The 25,704-nt window shown below is 49.9% G+C and overlaps 1 protein-coding gene across 2 annotated transcripts in view; it reads right to left on the bottom strand.

The window, feature by feature from the left end:
• The window catches only part of PACSIN1 (protein kinase C and casein kinase substrate in neurons 1), a 68,434-nt gene that overhangs the window by 13,342 nt on the left and 29,388 nt on the right, over positions 1-25,704 (bottom strand). Inside the window, exon 1 of one of the 2 annotated variants that reach the window (XM_032140458.2) lies at positions 6,828-7,049. The exons of the other annotated variant lie outside the window; for it this stretch is intronic. The gene's annotated coding sequence lies outside the window, so the exon portion shown is untranslated. Of the gene's footprint in view, positions 1-6,827; positions 7,050-25,704 lie in introns of those variants that run through there. 2 annotated transcript variants of the gene reach the window in all.

Genomic DNA, 25,704 nt, shown 5'->3' with positions numbered 1-25,704 from the left:
CTCCCTCTTCCCAGGCCTCGGCGTCCTCATCTGTAAAATGGGCTGTTGCAAGGATTAAACGGAGCACTAGACCTCGGGCCACTGGACCTCGCCTGACACATGGCGAGCTCTCCACAGGTGTCGGTGCTCACTATCCATCCGCCACCGCCGTCGCCTGCAGTGGGGCAATAGCTCTATCTCAGGGGTGGCCCTCTCTTTCTGTGGAGCCAGGAAGGGTCTTGCCTTTCTTGTCCATGAGGATGATGCAGCCTGTGAAGTGCAGACCGGGGGGTGCAGGGCTCTGGAGCCGGCTCCCCCAACTACTACCAGTGAGACGTGGGCCAAGTCTGTAATGGAGGCCTCAGTGACAAAGGAGCCCCAGGGTGAAGGGCGTCTCTCCTCAGGCCCAGGCATCTCCTGACAGCTGCCTCTAGGAGACCCTGGAGGGCAAGGCCCTCAGCTGTGTTCCGTCTACTCCTGGCTTGAGGAAGGGACAGAGGAATTAAGAGCGCAAGCCCGGAGAGGCCAGGCCTGGTGTGGACTAAGGCGCTGTGTGGATTCCTACCTCAGTGGTCACCAACCACAGGCCTGGGAGTCACCCAGCTGCTCCCAGCCACCAGCAGGTCCTGAGCCCCCACCTCCTCCCTGTTCTCGCCATATTATTCTCCACAGCTCTCGTCACCACCGGACACGCCATCCACAGCACGGCATTCGTCACGTTGCGTGTCCTCCTTCCCACAGGAATGTCACTCAGTCCAGTCAGCGGTGTTTATCTGTCTGGTTATCTGCCGTATTCCCAGCATCCAGCGCAGTGCCGGCCACATAGTAAGTGCGCAGTGCACTTTTGTTGAATGAATGAATGGATAAACGCCAAGGACCTTCTGAACATTCACTTAATAAACAGCAGATATGATGAATTTTCTATCCCAGAGCCAGACACAGTTACCTGCACACAGTGGGTGCCCAGCCAATGTTGACGATGATAACGATGACACAACCGGAACCAGGAGCCAGGAGCCAGGAGCCAGGAGGGGGTCCCGAGTCCCACCTGCCCTCTATCTCCAGCCTGGGCTTCTCCTGGAGAGCCCTTCCCTCCTCTTGGTCAGCCCTCAGGGCCTGGTTCCAGGGTCTCCTCCTCCCTGTGGTCCCAGGACCATCCTGCCCTCAGCATGGCGCCCTCCGTCCTCAGGGATGCTGTAGCACGCAGGCAGCATCAACGACACAACGATTTTTGAGCGCCTACTGTGTGCCATTGTGATCGCCTCCTCACACGCTTTACCTCCAAACCTCACAGCTCACTGAGATGACTGTTGCCTTCCCTGTTCTACAGATGAGTATCTGAGACTCAGAGAAGTTAGATAACTTGTCCAAGGTCACACAGCAGGGAGGAGTCAGAGCCAGACTCAGACCCAGGTGTGGTCCTTCCCCTGCCCCTGCTCCCAGCTCTCTGTGGGTGTCACTCCAGCCCTCCTGGCCTAAGGCCTTCTCCCCGAAGAACAGGCTCAGCTCAGGGACCCCGCCATGGGGAAACCAGAGTTTCCTGCCTCTCCCCCAGGGTCTCAGGTCCCACAGACATTCCCAGCAGTGCCCCTCAACCCACTCCTCGCCTCACCCAGAGATAGACCGACAGGCTCACGGCGCCTGGCTTGGGGCCACACGGGGACCCTGACCCATCTCTGCTGGGGCTCCCAATGCAGTGGGGAGGATTCGAGTCAGCTGAGATGCACCATGTCCACTAGAGCCTCTGCCCCTTTGCTCATGTCTCCCCACAACCCAGCCTAGGGCACATGCCATCCTCCCTCCCATCACTCACCCCTCCCCAAAAAACCCCTGCTTCCCTTCAAGGGCCAGCTCAGTCCCTGTCCCTCCAAGAAGCCTTCCCCAAATACCCCAGCCCTCGCCTACCCCTCCCCTCATCTGACACCAACACTATGGTGCCATTCTTAGGCATGCCCTGCCCTAAACAGTCTTGCTGGTTCAGGAGTGGCAACCTGCTGTCCCAAGAAGCTGATTAGCACAATAGCTAACAGCACCAAGGGGCCAGACAGAATGTCTGGAGATGAGGTTCAAATCCCTGCTCTGCCACTGACCTTGGCAAGTTAGTTAAACTCTCTGTGCCTCGGTTTCCTCATCTGCAAAAGGAGGTGATGATAGCACCTACCCCATGGGATTGGTATAGGAGGAAATGAGTGCCCAGTGCACAGAAGGCCCAGAGTTCACCTGCAGTATTATGGGTATTAACAGGTACAGAGCCTTCATGACAGGAGCCTCATCTCTCTGGATCACCTGGCTCCCCTCCTCCCCTCCTCAGCTAACACCCCCAGAGCCCTTCCAGGACTGTTGGGCCTCACCTGGGACCTTCAGGTCTCCAGGTCCCCCATGAAAGGAAGATCTCAGGCCTGGCTTCCTCTTGCTTTCTCTTTGAGTCTGAAAACCAGTCCCCTGGACCTCCATCCCCTCTGACCTGGGGTGTTCCAGGCAGTCCCCAGGGAGCCTGCTCATTGGAAATGATGATCCCAAGGTGAGGAGGAAGGAGGAGGATGGAAACACAAATGGGGAGACTCAGGGAGGCAGAGCTCAAACCTTACTCAAGGCTGGAGGGCTCCAGAGAGGCCCAGGGCAGAGGGGACCAGGTGGGCTCATCCCAGTTAGGAAGGGGCCCAAGGTACCCCTTAGTGGCCCACCTGTGAGAACAAGCCTCAGACACAGCCTCAGGCACCCCAGCCTCTGTGGCTCGCCCCTCCTCCTCCCTAGCCCACTCCTGGTCTGACCTTCACCATCCCTGTGCTCTCCCTTCCTCCTCCGGCCACCCTCTTAAGAGCCCAGACCCTCTCTCTCTCCTCCAGAAAATCACCCCAAAAGGCCCACATCCCTCCCCTGCTCCCAAGCCAAGTAGACAAGACACCATTTTGCACAGCCCACATCTTTAGAGGGCCTCTAAGCCTGTTTCAGGTGAGGCAGGCTTATCAGGGAATAAGACCAGCCCTTCCCTCATGGAGCTTACACTCCAGTGCAAGCAAAAAGCCAAGAAGAATATACAATAAATATCACCACATTAGGTGGTGACAACAGTTCAGAGAAAATTCAGCCAGCGAGAGGGACAGGGCAAAGGGTGGTGGAGAGCCACTGGAAGGTGGTGTATGCATACCCGAGCTCCCCTGCCCTCCTGGACTGAGTCAAAGGTGTGTTCAAAACCCCTCCCAGAGCTCTCCGGGGGAGCGAGCTGAATTGCCTGCAGCGGTAACTTGCTTGGTAAAGCACCCTTTTTTGTCTCCCTGTGTCATTTTCCCATCCTCAGTGTTTCTGTGGGCCACCTCCTAAATGAATCCTATCCTTGTCTTGGAGTTGGCTTCTGGGGGAGCCCAAAGTGAGATGCCCACAGTGGGGAGGCAGGGGCAGGAGCTTGTTGGGAAGGCAGGGCCCTCTCCTGTCTGCTCTGGGGCATCTCTTTTCTCAAGACCAGTTAGCACACACTTGGCCACTCTGCAGGGGTCCGTCTGTCTGTCCTGAGCCCACTGCCTCTGTGGTCACCTGGAGAGCAGGGGCCAGGCTGCCCCCTCTGTGGGCAGCACTCCTGGTGGGAGCGCAGCACATTTTTGCGACATGGGGAACTCAAGGATGAGTTCTGACCAGGAAGAAGCGGCCGTGGCCCTCCCGCTTCAGTGGCTTGGGGTGGGATGCATGCAGCTCGCTCTCTTCCCGGGCCTGGCCGGGCAGAGCTGCTCTGGCCACAGCTGGAGTGGAGAAAAGGAAGATGTGTGGACCCAGTGCAGGCCCAGCGTCCTGTCCAACCCAATGTCCCTGAGGCAATGGCCCAGGTAGGCGGGCATCATCTTCCCCTGTGAGGACAGAATCTAGGCCCCCACGACAGCACAGATGCTGAGCCAGCCCCCGAGGGAGACAATCCTGGCTTTATACTGCAGCCCTGATTCTCAGGGGGCAGAGCTGGGCTACAGCAGTGAACAAGACAGAAAATCCCCTCCCTTGTGGGGCTGACATTCTAGAGAGGCTGAGCAGGCAAGAAACGAGATAAATAAGTGGTAATCAAGGATGTTAGAAGGTGACAAGGGCTGCAAAGGAAAGCAAGGCAGGGGAGGGGACAGGGAGGGAAGATGGGGGCGAGGAGTTGTGCTTTTTTAGGGAGGATGGTCAGAGAAGGTCATTCTGAGCAGGTGGCCTTGGAGCAAAGGCCTGAGGGAGGTAGGGAGGGAGCCAGGCAGAGCACTCAAGCAGCCCGAATAGCCCATGCAAAGCCCCGGGGCAGAAGCCGGCTGCCAGGGTTGAGGAGCAAGGGGGTCATGTGGCCTGCGCAGATGAGGGAAGGGGAGGGGTGAGGCTGGAGAGGTTGGGGGAGGGAACGGGGGAGGGAACTGGGGAGGGCCTTGTAGGTCAGAGGGAGGCCTTTAGCTTTTTCTCAGAGTGAGATGGGAGCCATTGCAGGGTTTGGGAAGAGGTGGGATGTGATCTGGCTTCTGTTTTAAAGGATCTGTGGCTGCTGGGGGAAGAGCAGACCATGGTGGGGCAGAGTGGGCAGAGAAGCTCTAGGAGGTGGCTGCAGTCCCCCAGGTGAGGGAAGATGGGGGCTCAGAATGAGGAGGTAATGTTAGAAGGAGCGGGAAGAGGCTGGAGTCTGGAAGTGCTGTGGCATTCCAGCCAACAGGATCTGCCGATGGTTTGGATGTGACAGTGAGGTGAGAAGTCAAGGATGGCTCCTGCCAGAGCAGCTGGCAGACAGAGCTGCTGTTTGCTGAGCTGGGGATACCGAGGGAGGAACGGCGTTTGGGGGGATGGGAGCTCAGTTCTGGAGCCCTGAGATGCCCATGGACAGCCAGCTGGAGATACCTCCTCACCCTTGCCAGCTCCTGCACGGGGGTCGAGGGCAGTGAGGAGGGGCCAGCGGGGAGCCAGATTGTTCCTGTGTCCCAGGCCCCAGCCTCTGCTGAGCTCCAGGCCTCTCAGTGCTCCTGGGGCCTCCCTCAAGCTCCCTTTCACATGAGAAGGTCTGCCAGGGGAGGTCAAGTCTCAATCTGTCTTCCAGGCAGGTGCCCTGGGCTGTGGGCGCGTTGTGTGCAATGAAGTGGGCCAGGGAAATGTGTCCCAGAAGCCCATCCTGGCGGGCTCACTGCCCCAGAATCTGGTGGCAAGAACGTGGGAGAAAGAGCAAGCACAGGCAGCCCCGAACCGACCTGTGAAGCAGCAACCTGACGGGGAGGGGCCTGGGCCTAGAGGAGGCAGGCCGGGGGTGGGAAGTCGGGGCCAGGCCTGGAGGGCCTGCTGAGTGGACAGACGCTCCTTCAGCTCTCACCCAAAGAACCTGCCCTCCAGGCCTCACCAGCCCCTGCTCCAGTGGAGGTGGGGGCGGCCACTGATGGGCAACTGAGGCCAGCAGGCCCGGCGGCAGGAGGTGAGGCAGAGCAGATATCAGCTCCCACCCTGGTCGGGGAGGAGGAGAGTGCGGGGTTCGGAGGAGCAGGGACAGGCAGTGTTAGTGCGCACAGGCGAATCTGCATCCCATTTTTGCCATCCCTGAGACCTGCCCTTCTCCCTCCTAGGCCTTTGATCCCAAAGTGGGAGCCCCTGAGTCCAGCACTCTGTGAATGTGCATCTAACATTTGCAGAAATGAGCAGAGCCATGCCAGCTTCTCAGCGTGTATTCCCCTACCCATCATGTGACCCCTCCTCAGCCCCTGCACCAGGCCCTCTGACCCGAGTGCCCATGGGAAGGGAACACCCCACACTGTGGTCCAGTGAAAGACCCAGCTGGGCTCTCAGGGGGTGCAGGAGAGAAAGCAGGTGGAGAAGAGCAGGACCTTAAGCACACCCATAGTTGCACACATCAACCTTCTGCCCCGCTCAGGCTAGCATCTCCTCCCTATGCCACCCAAGGTGGCTCAGCTCCATCCAGGGCAAACCTGGACCAGGTGTGCCCCACCCGTGCACTCCTGTGGGCCCCCTCCAGCCCCCTCCCTGCCCAGAGTTGGGGCAGAGGGCCCAGCTCCTCCCCTGCACCCCACCCTGCCCCCTCCTGAGCAGCCAGCAGAGGCTCCTCCACAGTGGCAGTGCCCGAGAGCTCCCCCAGCAGCAGCGAGTCTGTCCCCAGGAGCAATGCTGCAGAGGGACAGAGAGCGCAGGAGGGAGGGCCACAGGCACTCCCCCCCCATCAGAGGCCTGCTCCCTGGTACCCCAACTTGGAGATCCTGGGCTTGCCGGAGATGGGCACGGGGGTCCTTTGGGAGATGTGGGGTTGGGGAGAGTTCACTAAGTCTCCAGGGAGAATGAGGAAAGGGAAGGGCCTGAGGTCGGGGCAGGAGGTAGATGCCTCTGACCTGACCAGGGGGCTCTAAGCCCAGTGCCTGAGACCATCCAGGGCCAGCAGGGAGGCTCTGGCGTCATTGGGGGTGGGAGGTGAGACTGCTTATCCCAAATGGCCAGAGCCTAGCAGTGCCTTGAGTGGGGCGGGGGCATCCTTACTCCTCCCTGCCCTCTGCCGCCTACCCTGTCTAGCTTCAGACTGTGGGTCCCTGGAGGCTCCAGCCTCCCTCGGCCTGCTGCCCCAAGGAGGGGGCATGGCTACAAAGTCAGGACCTGTGGTGGTGGTGGAGACAAGAGGTACAGAGGAGGAAAGGCAACAGGGACAATCCCCCTGATGAGGAGGATCAAGGTTCTGACGGTTCTGACGAGACCTCTCAGGATGCTGGCTGCGCCCCACACCCCGCTCCCCAGCCTGGTCCCTGGCCCAGCCCCTCCAGCTGGCCTGTTTGGCTCCTACCAGGTGCCGCTGGTAGGAAGGCAGGGTAGCCCCGTTCCCCACTCTCCACACAGCCTCTTCCAGCCATCGAAATGCCTACCTGGGCCCGTGTGGGCACCAAGCTGGGGGCAGGTAGGAGCTTACTGCCCCTGCTGGGCCAGGCCAGGGCCGGAGGGGCTGGCTGTCCTCCTTCTCCTCCGTGGTGGCGGGCAGAGGGGGCCTGGTGCCGGGCTGGGGGCTCTGTCCTCTAGGGTTCCCTCCACCGCTCACTCAGGAAGGCAGCAGCGCCAGAACTGCAGGAGCCAGCTCCCTCCACTGCTGCCTCCTCCCCACTCCCTGCTCCCGACCCGCCTCCTTCTCCAGCCACCCACCTCCTTCTGCTCGTTTCTATGGCAACCGGGCAATGCTCTGCACAGATAGCCTCCCTCCCATGTACAGCAGGGGACGCCCGCCTCCCGCACGGCGCCGCATCAACATGGGCACACATGCATACACTTCACAGCCACAGAGACGCTAGTGGGGACACAGGCTCGGCCGCCGCTCTCGACTGGGAAGCCCTGCTCCGTCCCCTTTCTTCCCTTTCTCCCCAAGATCCCGCCTCCCAACCGTCCTTCCAGACAGCTGCACCTTTCCATGCACTTTGCTTGGGTCCTTAAAATCTAAGCTCGTGCTGCTCTGTGAAGCATTTCTATTTGTTTAATCATTTATTCTCTCATTTGATGAAAATTCAAAATTTTGAGTTTTTTCTAGGCCAGGCTGAGTGTGAGAGATGCTCATGCACAACCTTGTGTCATAAGACTTCATACCCACTTGACAGATTGAAAGCTGAGGGCCACAGCTGTAAAAGAATTTGAGAGTCCAAGGTTCCTGGGCTAGCTGTCAGCACTGAGACCTTGTGATGCCAGTTCCGACGCTTCTCCCACAGGACATGGCTGCCACACACCACTCAAGGGCACACATGGGTGGCCCTAAGCGCTCATGTGTGTCCAGGACATGTGCACCCCAACAACACACTTACAGATACAAATGCCCATTACATATATTTGCACACATGCATTTCCACAAGTCTGTGTATCTTCCTACACATGCACCTGTAACACACACATGTAACTGTGACACTAATATCAGCATACACACATCTTTAAGACACGTGCACATACATCTACATGGATTCAGAACCTGTAACACACAAAACTCACTGCGGCACACACAAGCCCTGGTGCTAGCCTCATGGGCAGGGTTCAATGATGGGAGTAGAAGTGTCAGGATCAAGGGGCTGAATAATGAGTGGCCTCCCAGGGGAGGATTTGCCTGTCTGCTCCACCCCACCTGGGGATCAGGCACTAATCTGATTTCAGCAGTGTCTCAGCTCTGCTGCTGAAGGGGGATGGGGTGGGGGTGGAGACAGGGCCCACCCTCCCTAACTCTCATTCTGGAAATCCACACTAGATCCCCGCTAGAGCCCCCTCAGCCTAGGGGGCCACACATATCCCTACTCACCCCTCTAGCATCGGTACTTGGAGTTATGACAGGGCACAGTAAAACAACTCTCCCAGAGGGGAGAATTCCAAGCTTCACACAGGCTTCTAGACTTCTGCCACCCCAAGAAGGGACAGTGTGGGTGGTGGGTGACAGGAGACCAGAGTGGGGACTGGGGCCCAGGACACACAGCATGCCCCACAGGACATGCTGTTCCCAGCTCAGCACCACTGCAAGGCCTCGGGCAAGGGTCACTGCAGCCCCTGTGCCCCAGGGTAATTCTCAGGGACCCCACACTCCCCAGAGAGGGCAGATACAACAGAAAGGAACCAGAAGCCACCACAAATTAAGCAAAAGGCCCTCTTGTAATGATAATGATAGCTGTTCCGTATTCATCACTTCCAAGACCCCTCTCAATCACAAGGCTGCTGCCAGTGAAACTCAGACATAATTGCATGAAGCATCCCAGTATTAGAGATGTCAAGAGCTAAGAGAAAAATCATCTTGGGATACAGAAATGGGGCATTTCATCCATTCAACCGACACTGACTAGGCACCTACCATGTGTCAGAGATGGTTCTAGACACTGAGATACAGCTGTGGGCAAAACAGAGTCCCTGCCCTTGAGGAGGTGACGAGCTAGTAGGTTCTCGGAAAGCCTGGGTCTGTCTCAGGGGCTCTCCTGCAGTCTTTGGTTGTCACAGGGCCTTGCATGGTGAGGCTACTGGACTGATTAGGAAATAGGCTCTGAGAGATGGAGCAGTTTGTCCACAATGACAAAGGCAGCCAGTGGATAGGCTGGGATTCGAGCCCTCAGCCTGCCCAGCCTTTTCCAGTGCCTCACGTTGACTCTATTAAGAAAGATCTGATTGGGAAACGTGGCACCAGCCACTCAGTTTCTAAAAGTTTCATAGCCAAGTTCGCTTCTATCCTTAGATCAAAGGCAGGATGAGGTCGTAAGTACTTGAAGTCCCAGTCAAGTGGTGGGCACGAGGACCCCACAATCAACCTCAGAAGTGAATTCCAGCCTTGCCTTCCTTGGGCCAGAAGCCTGATGTCAGCCATCCCCAGGCCTGGACGTCCTTGGCAGGGAGTTCAGGTCAAGTCCTAGCCCAGGAGGGTGGGGACTCCCAGCGCCCAAGAGCAGAGGCTTCCTAGAGAGTGAGGAGGCCTCAGCTGGGGGACAGGGAGGGATTGAGTTCCCAGGTGCTGTAAGCAGAGCCCCCTGCCCACCTGCCGGCCCCCAGCCCCGGATCATCTTTCTCCTAAAGAGCCGGGCTCCATCCAAGGATACCAAAGACAGCTGCCCTCCCACCTACCCCTCCGTCAGCCTGATCCAGCCCCATCTGCTGCCAGGCAGACCCCACGTCCTGTCCTCCCACACTCACGGATTCCAGACAGGCCCTGTGGAAGAAGCTGACCCCTTCTGTCTCCCCCTCCTTCCCCAGCACAAAGAGCATCCACCCCCACCCCACCCCCACTGTCAGCCTAATCTGGCCCCAGCTGCTGCTGGGAATGAAGGCCCTCTACTCTCCCACTTGCAGGTCCCACACTGGCACAGGGACACCCCCTACATCATGTACACACACACACACGCACACACATACACACACACACACATACGCACACACACACACACGTACACACACACACACTCCATGCCCAACCTCAGCTCCTGTTCCTGGACCTTAGCCATGTTCCTGTCCCACAGGTGAGATCAGAGGTGGGTGTCTGGCCCACACCACAGGGCAGCGGCCCTCATGCCCCTGGGAGATGCCTACTCCTTCTGTCAGCCCCCTCCTTGCCTCCTTATCCAGCTCCCCAAAAGCATTCATTGCCCCCTCTCCCCAGCTCAGCACAGTTATCCCACGTGTTCCCCAGAGCCAGGGAAAATGCAATCAGTGCTCATTAGCTGCTGCTTTGCATCTCATCTGCATAATATTCCCATGACTGTCAAAATGCCAGAATCCTCCCCAACCCCAGCCCACAACAGGCAGGGCTGGCCAGCTCTAGAGAAAGAAAATGGAAAGGCTTTAGTGGGATTCTGTGTAGGCGGCTAAGCATGTGGGGTGGGTACTTGGGAGGGGGAAGATCGGGGGAGAAAATGTCCAGTGGCCCTGACAGGCACCCGGAGCAAGAGCGACAAATATTACAATCACTGAGTCCCTGCTACATCTAGGCACTGTGCATGGTGCTTTATACCATATCCACTGTTTTTTCCCAAAGAGCCATTATACAGGTGTGGAAACTGAGGCTCCGGGCAGTTAAGGCCTCGATATCCAAGGCCCAGCAGCTTGGGCACCACCGGGAAGCTGGTCAGAAATGCGGCATTTCAGGTCCCACCCCGGACTTCCCCCATCAGAATCTGCATTTTCACAAGATCCCGGGTGATCAGAGTGTGAGACTCCTAGGCTAAGGGGCTTGCCCCATACTGTAATACACAGCTGCAAGATGAAGCTGGTGTCAATACTGAGGTGTCTGACTAAATCTCATGCTAGTTTCTTCGTGCATTTAACAAGCATTTCCTGACTGCAACTATGTGCAGCACTGCTTTAGCATGAAACACAGTAGATAAACAGACGACGTCCATAACCTCAGGTAGATTTCTTGCCAAAGGGAGACACATCATAAATAAATATGTTCAAATGATGAACAGTGCTACCAAGAAAAATAATGTGGGCTGGGCGCGGTGGCACATGCCTGTAATCCCAGCACTTTAGGCGGGCAGATTGCCTGAGTTCAGGAGTTCGTGACCAGCCTGGGCAACACGGTGAAACCCTGTCTCTACTAAAATACAAAAAATTAGCCGGGCATGGCGGCATGCGCCTGTAGTCCCAGCTACTCGGGAGGCTGAGGCAGGAGAATTGCCTGAACCCAGGAGGCGAGAGGTTGCAGTGAGCTGAGATCGCATCACTGCACTCCAACCTGGGTGAGAGTGAGACTCTGTCTCAAAATAATAATAATAATAATGTGGGTTAAAGAGACAGAGAGTATGAGGCAGGAACATTTTAGAATCCCCCTTTGAAGAGATGAAATTTGAACAGAGATCTAAAAAAAGGGAGAAAGGGAGGTATGTGATGATTTGAAGGAAGAGTGTTTCTGGCAGAGGGAAGAGCAAGGGCAAATGTCCTAGAGGTGGGAGTAAGCTGAGCACATTGAAAGCAGCCCACAGCTGAATGCTGGATGGGTGGATGGGAGGGCGGATGAATGGATGGTAGGTAGAGCAAGCCAGACAGAGAGAGGTGGCAAACGAGGTAGTGATAAAAAAGAGGCAGGCAGGGGCTGGCTCCCAGAGGCCCTTGTAGGCCATGGTGAGGACTCTGAATTTTATTCTAAGTATGAAGGGAAGCCATTGGTATTTTTTAGCAAGGGGAGAAAGGGATCCAAGTTATGTTTTCAGAAGATCACAGTGGTTTTTACATGGAGAAGTGATTAGAAGGAGACCAGGGCTGAGGCAAGGAGACCAGTTAAGAAGCTTTTGCAATATTTAGTGCTAATAGCCATGAAAACGCATGTCCAAGAATGTTCATAGAAGCTTCATTCTTAATATCTCCAAATTGGAAGCAACCCAAATGCCCACCCACAGAGGAGTTGACAAACAAATTGTGCAGTTTACTGCGTATAGTTGAGGTAGTTTGCTGTGTAGGATTTCATTGTGTAAATTCTATTGTGTGGTTTGTTCACATAGTGGAATACTACACAGCAATGAAAAAAATCCCACTACACATAATCACATGGATAAATCTCAAGACATCATGCTGATTCTGTACACTAATAACAAAGAATTTCTGACAAATTCTGAAAGTTTTCTAAAATTTCTGAATTTCTGAAAAAAATTTAAGAAACCAATTCTATTTATAATAACATCAAAAAAGAATAAAATACTTAGGAATAAAGTTAACCTAGGAGATGAAATACTTGTAAACTGAAAACTATAAAATATTGATGAAATAAAGAAGACACAAACAAACAAAAACATCTCATGTTCATGGATTGGAAGACTTAATATTCTTAAAATACCCATACTACCCAAAGCAATCTACAGACTCAATGTAATCCCTCTTAAAATCTCAATGGCATTTTTATAGCAATAGAAAAAAAATCTTAAAATCATAGGAACCACAAAGATCCCCAAAATAGCCAAAAAAAAATATTGAGAAGAACAAAGCTGGAGGCCCCATACTTCCTGTTTTCAAAACATATTACTAAGTTACAGTAATTAAAACAGCATGGTACTGTCATAAAGACAGACATATATGCATATTATGGTCACCAACAATAAATAAATAAATAAAGACATACAGACCAATGGAACAGAATGAAGAGTCCAGAAATAAACCCACACATATATGATCAACAGATCTTCAGTGAGGGTGCCAAGAATACACAATGGGGAAATGATAGGAAGGATGGTTCTTCTTCAACAAATGGTGATGGGAAAACTGTTGCTTTCTACATGCAAAAGAATGAATTTGAATCATCATCTTACACCGTAGACAAAAATCAGCTCAAAGTGGATTAAAAACTTAAACATAAAACCAGAAACCATAAAATTCCTACAAGAAAACATAGGGAAAAACTTCAGGACATTGGCCTTGGCAATGATTTCTTAGATCTGACACCAAAAGCACAGGCAACAAAAACAAAAATAGACAAATGGGACTACATATCAAACTAAAAAGCCTAAGCACTGCAAAGGAAACAGTGCAGTGAAAATGTAACCTGCTGAATGGGGGAAAAAAATTGCAAACCACATATCTAACAAGGGACTAGGATCCAAAATATATAAGAAACTCCTATAACTGGATAGCTTAAAAAAATTTAAAAATGAGCAAAGGGCTTGAAGAGACATTTCTCCAAAGAAGGCATACAAATGAACAACTGGTATATTAAAAAATGCTCAACATCACTAATCATTGTGGAAAGGCAAATCAAAACCACAATGAGATATCACCTCATACCTGTCAGGATGGCCATTATTTAAAGAGTAATAATAATAAAATAAGTGTTGACAAGGATGTGGATAAATTTGAACACTTGTGCACTGTTGGTGGGAATGTGTAATGGTGCAGCTGCTATAAAAAACAGTAAAAAGGTTTTTCAAAAAATTAAAAATAGGCTGGGTACGGTGACTCACGCCTCTAATCCCATCACTTTGGATGGTAGAGGCAAGAGGATTGCTTGAGCTCAGGAGTTCAAGATCAGCCTGGATAACATAGCGAGACCTTGTCTCTACTAAAAATAAAAATTAAAAAAAAGAAAATTAAAAAAATAACCACTGCCAGGCATGGTGGCTCACACCTGTAATCCCAGCACTTTGGAAGGCCAAGGCGGGTAGGTCACCTGAGGTCAGGAGTTCGAGACCAGCCTGGCCAACATGGTGAAACTCCATCTCTACTAAAAATACAAAAAATTGGCCAGGTGCGGTGGCACATGTCTGTAATCCCAGCTAATTGGGAAGCTAAGGCAGGAGAATTGCTTGAACCCAGGAAGTGGAGGTTGCAGTGAGCTGAGATTGCGCCATTGGACTCCAGCTTGGGCAACAAGAGTGAAACTCCGTCTCAAACAAACAAACAAACAAACAAAAAAAGAACTACCATATGATCCATCAATACCACTTCTAGGTATTTATCCAAAGGAATTGAAATCAGGGTCTCAAAGACAAATTTGTACTCCTGTGTTCATCGCAGCATTATTCACAATAACCAAGATGTGGAAACAATCTAAATAGCCATCAATGGATGAATGGATAAAGAAAATGTGGTATATACACACACAGTAGAATAATATTTAGCCTTAAAAAAGGAAATCTTATCTCATGCCACAACATGAGTGAACCTTGAGGATATTATGATAACTTAAATAAGTCAGTCATAGAAGGACAAATACTGCATTATTCCACTTACATGAGGTATCTAAAGTAGTCAAATCCACAGAAACAGGAAGGAGAATGGTGGTTGCCAGGGGCCGAGGGGAGGAAGAAATGGGGAGTTGCTATTCGGTGGGCATAAAGCTTCATCTTTGCAAGATGAAAAAGTTCCAGAGATCTGCTGCACTACATTGGGCCTATAGTTAATACTGTACGTTTAAGATTCTGTTAGAAGGGTAGATCTCATGTTATGTGGTTTTTTTTTAATCACAATAAAAGTTTTTTTGAAAAGACATCATGCCGAGCAAGAGAAGCCAAACTTAAAAGAGCACACACAGTAGATTCTATTTATGTGAAGTTCAAGAATAGATGAATCTGGACTTCTGATTCTGAACAACATGGAGTATACACACTTCTCCCCATTCCTCCTGCTAAAACCACCCCTATATATAAAACAAACAGAAGAAGACCCTTAAAGGTAGAGAGAAGAAGACAGACTGACTAGACACTTCAAGACCAAACAGTGACAGAGCAGTGAGTTCCCTGGGTTTTGTTTTTGCCCAATATATGCCAGATTTGGAGCTGGAAGAAGTCAGCAACCCAGAAATACCAATAAACATAGACAAAAACAGCCCCAAGAAAAACCTGCTCTTTGCTTCCTGCTGATAGGTCTAAAACATAATAAAAAAGAATAAAACAAAAAAAAGAGAGAAAAAACCTTCTCTCTTTAGCCAAAGGATCAGCAGAGACCCAGCCTAGCAAGACAAAAACCTTTAAAACAATGACCTCCCTACTGTAGCCAAACACCATGGAAGAAACTACAGCCCCAGGCCCATGCTCCCCTGTGAGGAAAGGCCGGGTGGGGAGCCTTGCCTGGCTGTAACTAGGAGCCCCATCCCCCACCGCCAGGGTGACAACAGTGAAGAATGAGGGGGAGCCAGGACTTCCACTGCACCCAGCAATAACAAGATGCCCCTCCCTCTTCATGCTGGGTTGACCTTCACCCCCACCCAAGAGTAATAAGGTCAGTGGAGACCACATAGAAGCAGTAACAAGGCACCCTCCCTTCCCACGCAGGGAGGGATCACTGGTGCCAGAACTCCCACCACTGCCCAGAAGTAAGGAGGCACCCCTGACCCCCACCAGGGTGTCAACCAAGGTCAAGTAGGGGACCTGGATTTCTACCCGCACCTGGCATTAATAAGGCCCAGGGTTAAAAGATGCCTGCTGAAACAGATTTCAAGAAGATCCAGCATCTCATAACATAATACCCCAAGTGTCCAGGATATAATACAAAAATAATTTGTGGCCATGAGCAATGGCTCACGCCTGCAATTCTAGCACTTTAGGAGACCAAGGCAGGAGGATCACTTGAGGCCAGGAATTTGAGACCAGCCTGGGCAACATAGTGAGACCCTGTCTCTACAAAATGAAAAAATTAGCCTGGCATGGTGGTGCATGACTGCAGTCCCAGATACTTAAAGGCTTAGGTGGGAGGATTGCTTGAGCCCAGTAGGTCGAGGCAGCAATGAACTGTGATTGTGCCATTGCACTCCAGCCTGGGCAACAGAGCAAGATTCTGTCTCAAAAAAATAAAAAAGGAAAAAATTTTGTCACACCAAGTACCAGGAAAATCTCAACTTTAATGAGAAAAGGCAACCAACAGATGCCAACAACACCAAGACACAAATACTGGAATTATCTGACAAGGATTTTAAAGCTGCCATCGTAAAAATGCTTCAGCAAGCAATTATGAACATGTTTGAAACAAATGAAAAACAGAAAGCCTAAGCAAATAAATAGAAACTACAAAGAAGAACCAAACTGATAGAATTTTAGAAAGCTCACTGGATGGGCTCAACATCCAGTGAGCTTTCTAAATAGAATGGAGGCTGGGTGTTGTGCCTCACACCTGTAATCCTAGCACTTTGGAAGTCCAAGACAGGCAGATCACTTGAGGCCAGGAGTTTGAGACCAGCCTGGGCAACATGGTGAAACCCCATCTCTATTAAAATTACAAAATTAGCCAGGCACGTTGGTGCACACCTGTAATCCCAGCTACCAGGGAGGCTGAGATACAAAAATTGCTTGAACCAGGCAGGCAGAGGTTGCAGTGAGCCGAGATTGTGCCACTGTACTCCAGCCTGGCGGGTGAGAGAGTGAGACTCCATCTCAAAAAAAAAAAAAAAAAGAAAAAATAGTATGGAGGTAAGAGATAAAAAAAAGTCATCGAACTTGAAGATAGAACAATAGAAATTACCCAATCTGAACAACAGAGAGAAAATGGCCTGGAAAAAAAAAAAAAAAGAAAAGGACAGAACCTCAGGAACATGTGGAACTAAAATAGAAGCTCTAACATTCATGTTTTTAGAGTCCAAGAGGAAGGGGAGAAAGAGTGGGGGCTGAAAAAATATTCAAAGAAATAGTAGCTGAAAACAATCCTGAACTTGGCAAAAGACAAACAATGGATTTAAGAAGTTAAGTGAACTTCAAACAGGTAAAACCCCAAGAAATCCACTCCAAGGCACATCATGGTCAAACTCTTGAAAACTAAAGACAATGAAAAAATCTTGAAAGCAGAGAGAGAGAAATGACACTTTATTTAAAAGGGAAAAACAGGCCGAGCAACATAGCAAGACCCTATCTCTACAAAAAAAAAAAATTTAAATCAGCTGGGTGTGGTGGCGTGCACTTGTAGTCCTGACTATTTGGGAGGCTGAGGCCTCCTGGGCCCAAGGATTACTTGAGCCCAAGAGTTCAAGGCTGCAGTGAACTATGATTGTGCTACGACACTCCAACAGAGACCTCATTCCTAAAAAAAACTAAAAATAAAAAATAATAATAATAAAAGGGAAAAACAAATTACAGCAGATTTTTAAAATCAGAAGCCATAGAAGCCAGAAAGAAGTGGCAAAACAGTTTTCGAGTGCTGAAAGAAAAGAACTGCCATACCCAGAACCATATATCCAGAGAAAATATCCTTCAGGAATGAAGGAAAATCGAGGTATTCTCAGATAAAGGAAAATTAAGATAATTTTTTGTTAGCAGACCTACCCTAAAAGAATAGTTAAAGGAAGTTCTTGAAACTGAAAGGAAAGATAAAAGAAGGAATCCTCCTGGAACATTGGGAAGGAGGAAAGAAAAATGGAAAGAGCAAAAATACAGGTAAATATGATCAAATTTCCTTCTCTTGAGCTTTCCAAATTATGTCTGAGTGTTGAAGCAAAAATTATAACATTACGGCTGGGCGTGGTGGTTCATGCCTGTAATCCCAGCACTTGGGGAGGCCGAGGCAGGTGGATCACTTGAGGTCAGGAGTTCGAGATCAGCCAAGCCGACAGGGCAAAACCTGTCTCTACTAAAAATACAAAAATTATCTGGGTGCGGTATTGGGCACCTGTAATCCTAGCTACTCGGGAGTCTGAGGCAGGAGAATTGCTTGAACCCGGAGGCAGAGGTTGCAGTGAGCCTAGATCGCACCACTGCACTCCAGCCTGGGTGACAAAAGCAAAACTCTATTAAAAAAAAAAAAAAAAATATATATATATATATATATACACACACACACACACACATATAACATTGTCTGATGTGCTTCTCAAAACATGCAGAGGAAATATTGATGACAATTAGACTATAAATGGGAGAGTAAAGGAACTTAAGGAGAAGTAAGTTTTCTGCACTTCACTTGAACTGGTAAAACACTGACACCAGCAGGCTGTGAATGGATGGATGGATGGGTAGATGGACATGGATATAGACAAATAGATATAGGCATGTAGATATATATGGTAATACCTAGAGCAACTACTAAAAAAAATCTATACAAAGAGATACACTCAAAAACACTACAGATAAATCCGGGACAGGCAAATCTAATTCATAGAGATTGAGGTCAGAACAGCAGTTGCTTCTGGGAGATGTCAACAGGCAGGAGCACGCCTCTGGGGCACTGGAAGTATTTTCTATTCTGATCCGAGTGGCAGTTTTCACAGGTGTAAAGTTCATTGAATTGCATGGCTAAGATGTGTTATACTTCAATTTTAAAAATACAACATTATAAGTCACACTTCAATTAAAAACAACAAAAAAGAGGCTGTTGCAACAGTCCGTGAGAGCACTGATAGTACAGTGGCAAAGGGTGGATTCAGGGCACCCTCTGGAGATGGAGCCACAGGGCTTGCTGTAAGGTGGATGGAGTGACTTCCAAGAGCACTCCCAGCCCACATTCTATGAGCACCCCAGCCCACATTCTCACCTCTGGTACCTGAGGAGAATTAAATAGGACAAGCATACTCGCAACCACAGTCCAACATAGCAGCCTGCACCAGGCTCAGTGCTGGGCATGCAGCAGTGTTCAATGCATGCTCCAGTGTGGCTAACAGTGCTGACGATACTCACTCGCATTTCCATCTGGTGTTTCCGATTCACAAAGCACTCTCCTCCCCATTGCTCTCTGGAGTCTTTACTCATCTCACACAAAGCACTGGAGTATGAAAGAAGCTAAGGAATTGTCCAAAGTCACACAGCTCCTGGGAATTTCAATCAGGCTTTTTTTTCTTCTTCTTTTTCTTTTTCTTTTTTTTGACAGGATCTCGCCCTGATGCTCAGGCTGGAGTGCAGTGGCACAATCATGGCTCACTGCAGCCTTGAACTCCTGGCCTCAGGCAGTCCTCCTACGGACAGCCTCCAGAGTAGCTGGGACTACAGGTGCGTGCCACCACACCAGGCTAATTTTGGGGTTTTTTTTTTGTAGCGATAGTGCCTCACTATGTTGCCCTGTGCGTGGCCTGAATCAAGCTTTTGGATTCCAAATGCAGTGCCCCTTCCAGGGGTCTTCAGACTTTAGTAAGCATCAGGACCAACTGGAGGTTTGTACAAAATGGAGATTCAGGCCACAGCCACAGAGATTCTGATTCAGCAGGGGTTTCAGTTGTCTATTGCTGCATAGCAAAGCTCACCAGATTTTAGTGACTTAGAACAATGATGATTTATGATGACTCTGTGGATTGACTGGGCTCAGCTGGGTGGCTATTCTCTTCCACATGCCCTCAGCTGGGGCTAAAATGTCCAAGATGGCGTCTTTGGCCGGGCATGATGGCTCACGCCTGTAATCCCAGCACTTTGGGAGGCCGAGGTGGGCGGATCACAAGGTCAGGAGATTGAGACCATCCTGGCTAACACGGTGGAACCCTGTCTCTACTAAAACATACAAAAAATTAGCGGGGTGTCGTGGCGGGCACCTGTAGTCCCAGCCAGTCAGGAGGCTGAGGCAGGAGAATGACGTGAGCCCAGGAGGCGGAGCTTGCAGTGAGCTGAGATCACGCCACTGCACTCCAGCCTGGGCGACAGAGCGAGACTCCGTCTCAAAAAAAAAAGATGGCTTCTTCATTGACACGACTTTTCTTCAGCTGGGATGGCTGCAGTAGCTGGCAGTTGGCTGGATGCTTGTCCCTGTCCCTTCCTGTGTTTCCCTCTGTTTCTCCTTCATTGTGGTCTCTCCAGCACAATAGCTGGACCCACTTAGATGGTAACTCAGGGCTCCAAAAGTGAGCATTCCAAAGGATAAGTTCCAGTGTGTGAGCATTTCTCTGTCAAGCCTCTACCTGTGTCATGCTTGTCAATGTCTTACTGGCAAGACCAAGTCATATTGCCAAGCCTAGTGTCACTGTGGAAAACGCTGCACCAGGGTGTGAATACCAGGAGATAGGGTTCACGAGTGGGTGTGAGAAACACCAATGTACTTCTCCATCCCAGAAAGTTTGTAGTGGGCCCCAATCATTTGCTTTTTTTTTTTTTTTTTTTTTTGTCTCCTGGGCTGGAGTGCAATGGTGTGATCTCGGCTCACTGCAACCTCTGCCTCCCGGATTCAAGAGACTCTTCTGCCTCAGCCTCCTGAATAGCTGGGATTACAGTTGTGCGCCACCACACCTGGCTAATTTTTTTGTATTTTTAGTAGAGGTGGGGTTTCATCGTGTTAGCCAGGATGGCCTCGATCTCCTGACCTCTTGATCCGCCCTCCTCGGCCTCCCAAAGTGCTGGATTACAAGCGTGAGCCACTGCACCCGGCCAAATTTGCATTTTTTAATAACCTACCTTTCTGAAAGTTCCCCATGCTGATATTGGTGTTCTATTGACTATACCTTGAGAACAGGTCCTATCTTATCACACCACCACCAAAGAGACTTTTAAACCTCCCCACCTGTTCTGGTCACTGATCAAAAAAAAATGCTACAGACACTGTCACCATCCTGGGGGAGCTGACAGCTTGGGGCAGACATGCACACATTGAGACCCAAGAAACCTGCCCAGAACTGGCTTCTTCAACAAGCCCGGGTCCTGGCTTCTAGCCCTGACCTTGTCTGCTCCTAGGTAGGCTGCTTGGTCCAGGTGACTCCCCTCTCTGGGTGTAGGTCTGCTCCCCTCAAACTGAGGGCATTGGATCAGATTAGCAATTTCTAACCTCTTCACCACCATGGGACCCTTTAGGTATTTCTTCACCCAAGAAATCCCTTGTCTTAAAAAAAGATTTTTGTCTACCAAACTACACATGCTAAGTAATTTTTTTAAAAATTGGAGGCCAGCCTCAGTGGCTCATGCCTGTAATCCCAGCACTTTGGGAAGTGGAGGCACCCAGGCTGGAGTGCAGCCAAGTTGTTAATGCAAAGAAAAAGTTCTTGAAGGAAATTAGAAGTGCTCCTCCAGTGAACACACAAATGATAAGAAAACAAAACAGCCTTATTGCTGACAGGGAGAAAGTTTTAGAATAAACCTTCATCCCTAAATAGAAGATGAAAACAGCTACAACATTCCCTTAAGCCAAAGTCTAATCCAAAACTGCAACGCTTTTCAGTTCTATGAAGTCTGAGAGAAGTGAAGAAGCTGCAGAAGAAAAGATTGAAGCTAGCAGAGGCTGGTTCATGAGGCTTAAGGAGAGAAGCCATTTCTACAACAGCAAAGTACACGGTGAAACAGCAAGTGGTAATGTAGAAGCTGCAGCAAGTTATCCAGATCTAGCTAAGATCACTGAGGAAGGTGGCTACACTAAACAATAGATTTTTCCATGCCCATGAAACAGTCTTCCACTGGAAGTAGATGCCATCTTGGACTTTCATAGCTAGAGAGAAGTCAATGCCTGGCTTCAGTGCTTCAAAGGACAGGCTGACTCTCTTGTTAGGGGCTAAAGCAGCTGGTGATTTTAAGTTGAAGCCAGTGCTCATTTACCATTCCTGAAATTCTAAGGCCCTTGAGAATTATGCTAAATCTATTCTGCCTGTGTCTGTAAATGGAACAACAAAGCCTGGAAGCCTGGATGACAGCGCATCCAGGTTGACGGCACAGTTTACTGAATGTTTTAAGCCTACTGTTGAGACCTACTGCTCAGAAAAAAAGATTCCTTTCAAGATATTGCTGCTTATTGACAATTCCACAGTGGCTGTACCAGTTTACATTCCCATCAGCAACATACAAGTGTTTCAATTTCTACACCTCCCTGCAACACTTGTTTTTTTATGTTATTTTATTTTATTATTTTTATTTGCGAATCAGGCAGCCTCCCAAACCAGAGTAGGCTCAGAGACTCCCAACACTTGTTGTTTTCTGTTTTTATAAGGGCCATCATAATGGGTGTGAAGTGGTATCTCATTGTGTTTTTTATTTGCATTTCCCTAATGATCAGGGATGTTGAACATCTTTTCCTGTGCTTATTGACCAACTGTATATCTTCTTTGGAGAAAAGTCCTTTACCTGTTTTTTAACTGGGTTGTCTTTTTTGCTATTGAGTTGTAGAAGTTCTATACATAGTCTGGATATTAACCCCTCATTAGATATAGGATTTGCAAATATTTTCTTCCATTTTGTGGGCTGCTTTTCACCCTTTTGATGGTGTCCTCTGACGTACAAAAGTTTTAAATTTTAATGAAGTTCAATTTATTTTTTCCCTTTTGTTGCCTGTGCTTTGGGTGTTATATCCAAGAAACGATTGCCAAATCCAATGTCATAAAGATTCTTCCCTATATTTTCTTTTTCTTTCTTTTTTTTTATTTTTTATTAAGATGAAGTTTCACTGTGTCGCCCAGGCTGGAGTGCAGTGGCACCGTCTCAGCTCACTGCAACCTCCACCTCCCGGGTTCAAGCAATTCTCCTGCCTCACCCTCCTGAGTACATGGGATTACAGGTGCCCATCACCATGCCTGCATAATTTTTTTTGTATTTTTAGTAGGGATGGGGTTTCACCACGCTGGCCAGGCTGGTCTCAAACTCCTGACCTCAAGTGATCCTTCTGCCTCAGCCTCCCAAAGTGCTGGGATTACAGGCGTGAGCCACTGGGTCCAGCCCATCCCTATATATTCTTCCAAGAATTTAAAATCTTTAGTTCTTATATTTATGTCTTCGATTCATTTTTGAGTTAACTTTTGTATATAGTATAACAGGAGTCCCCAACCCCTGGGCCACAGATTGCTACTGGTCTATGGCCTGTTAGAAACCAGGCTGCACACCAGGAGGTAAGTGGTGAGCAAGGAACCTTGTATTTAGCCACTCCCCCTCACTCACATTACCGCCTAAGCTCCGTCTCCTGTCTGGCAGCATTAGATTCTGATGGGAGTGCAAACCCTACTGTGAACTGTGAATGTGAGGGATCTAGGTTGCACACTCCTTATGAGAATCTAATGCCTGATGATCTGTCACTGTCTCCCATCATCCCCAGATGGGACTGTCTAGTTGTAGGAAAAGCTCAGGGCTCCCACTGATTCTATATTATGGCCAGTTGTATAATTATTTCATTATATATTATAATGTAATAATAATGGAAATAAAGTACCCCATAATTGTAATGTGCTTGAATCATCCCCCAACCCTCCCCTAACCCTGGTCTGTGGAAAACCACCCCCCAACCCCAGTCTGTGGAAAAACTGTCTTCCACGAAACCAGTCCCCTGTGCCAAAAAGGTTGGGGACCGCTGTGGTACAAGGTATGGATCCAATTTCATTCTTTTGAATGTGGATATCCAGTTTTCTTACCTGGGACACTTTTTTTTTTTTTTTTTTTTGAGACAAAGTCTTGCTTTGTGGCCTAGGCTGGAGTGCAGTGGTGCAATCACAGCTCACTGCAGCCATGACCTTCCCAGGCTCAGGTGATCCTCCCACCTCAGCCTCCAGAGTAGCTGGGACTACAGGTGTGTGCCATCATTCCTGACTAATTTTTTTGTGTATTTAGTCAAGATAAGGTTTTGCCATGTTGCCCAAACTGGTCTTAAACTCCTGGGCTCAAGCAATCCACCCGCCTTGGCCTCCCAAAGTGCTGGGATTACAGGTGTGAGCCACTGTGCCCAGCCGGGACACTTTTAAAACTCCTCAAGACCAGGCTGCTGCATGGGGAAAAAGTACTTGCAAGTCATATATCTGATGAGGGATTCGTATTCAGAATATATACAGAACTTCTACAACTCAATAACAAAATACCAAACAACCCAGTTAAAAAACAGGCAAAAGGGCTGGGCGCGGTGGCTCGTGCCTGTAATCGTAGCACTTCGGGAGGCTGAGGCGGGTGGATCACAAGGTCAGGAGATCGAGACCAGCCTGGCCAATATGGTGAAACTCCGTTTCTGCTAAAAATACAAAAATCAGCCAGGCGTGGTGGCGTGCACCTGTGGTCCCAGCTACTTGGGAGGCTGAGGCAGAAAAATCGCTTGAACCCAGGAGGCAGAGGTTGCAATGAGCCGAGATCAGGCCACTGCACTCCAGCCTGGTGACAGAGGGAGACTATGTCTCAAAACAAACAAACAAGGCCAGGTGCGGTGGCTCACGCTTGTAATCTCAGCACTTTGGGAGGCCGAGGCGGGCGGATCACGAGGTCAGGAGATCGAGACCACGGTGAAACCCCGTCTCTACTAAAAATACAAAAAAATTAGCCGGGCGTGGTGGCGGGCGCCTGTAGTCCCAGCTACTCGGAGAGGCTGAGGCAGGAGAATGGTGTGAACCTGGGAGGCGGAGCTTGCAGTGAGCCGAGATTGCGCCACTGCACTCCAGCCTGGGTGACAGCGCGAGACTCCGTCTCAAAAAACAAACAAACAAAACAAACACAAAACAGGCAAAGGACTTTTCTGCACCCCAGAATCTCTGTGGTGGGGCACAGGCATCAGAACTCAAGGTTCCCCAGGTGATTCCCATGGGCAGCCCAGAATGAAACCATTGTCTACTACACTGAAATCTTAGTCCCAATTGTGTTAGTCTCTATATTCTCAGTTTCTAGCATGACGTGTGGCCCATGGACACATAGAATAGGGTGTACACTGGGCCCAGTGGGGACTTTGGGAGATTCTAGCCCTAGAAATTCTCAAATAAATGGGCCCCCCAGCACCATGCCATGCCCACTGCTTTGACAGGTGCATTCAAGAAGACGAACAAGAACTGACCATGGGTTCAGCCCCAGCAGACCGTGGGAGGGATCGAGAGAGACCACAGAGTCGGATGGCAACAGAGTGATGGACAGTGTGGGGCAGGTTGTCTGTTCACGGAATCAGAGAGGTGTGGCTGCCTGGGGGCAGGGCTGGGGCACGCACCCCCTTGGAGGAGATTCCAAGAAGGAGGAAGAGCTCGAGGTGAGCCTGCGAGGAGCCTTGTTGGAGAAGCTTCCCAACTGTTGCAGCAGATGACTTCTGCAGAAAGCCTATCTGCCCATGCTGTCAACGGTGCCTCCTCATCTTTAACCGGGGATGATAGCAGCACCTACCTCACAGGGCAACTGGGAGGATACCTGGGCTAAGGCATCAAAAGTACCTGGAACAGTGCCTGACACACAGGAAGCACTCAATAATGTCAGTTATATGTTCCATCATTATCTCCTTTAATCTCAACAACCCTAAGAGATGCATACCATTGGCTAGGTGCGGGGCTCAGCCTGTAATCCCAGCACTTTGGGAGGCTGAGGCGGGAGGATCACCTGAGCTCAGGAGGTCGAAACCAGCCTGGCCAACATGGTGATACCCTGTCTCTACTAAAAATAAAAAAAATTAGCCAGGCGTGGTGGTGGGCGCCTGTATTCCCAGCTACTTGGGAAGCTGAACCATGAGAATTGCTTGAACCCGGGAGGTGGAGGATGCAGTGAGCCGAAATTGCACCATTGCACTCCAGCCTGGGCGACAGAGCAAGATGAGACTCTGTCTCAAAAAAAAAAAAAAGAGAGAGAGAGAGAGATGCATATCATTATCTCTATCTTTTTTTAAGTTGAAACTGGAGCTCAGAGAGGTAAAGTCAATTGTCTAATGTCACACAGCAGAAATGAGCCAGGATTCAGACTCTATTGTATCCAGCTCCAAAGCCCATGCACAAATCTTCCACAACTTGGGGACCACAGGCTGGAGTCCTGGAATCCAGGAATCCAGAGTTGGAAGGGGCCACTCAAAGCCATTTTGTCTGGTCTAACCATTTCATTTGTACAGAAAGATGACCAGAGAAGGGAGCATGTCAGATGGAGGAGAGTGTGGAGCTGAGGCTTCTAAACAGACTGACAGGCAGGACAACCCACGGCCTCAGCCTCAGCATCAGTCTCCCCACGAGTCAGCAAGCTCTGCCTCTCCCATCTCCAGCCAGCGCAGCTGAAGGAGCACTGAGGAGCTGGGGTACCATCC

Source organism: Hylobates moloch, unplaced genomic scaffold, assembly GCF_009828535.3.
Source record: "Hylobates moloch isolate HMO894 unplaced genomic scaffold, HMol_V3 SCAFFOLD_20, whole genome shotgun sequence".
NCBI classification, from domain to species: domain Eukaryota; kingdom Metazoa; phylum Chordata; class Mammalia; order Primates; family Hylobatidae; genus Hylobates; species Hylobates moloch.
Note: the sequence above shows the minus strand (reverse complement) of the source record. Positions and strands in the feature narration are given on the sequence as shown.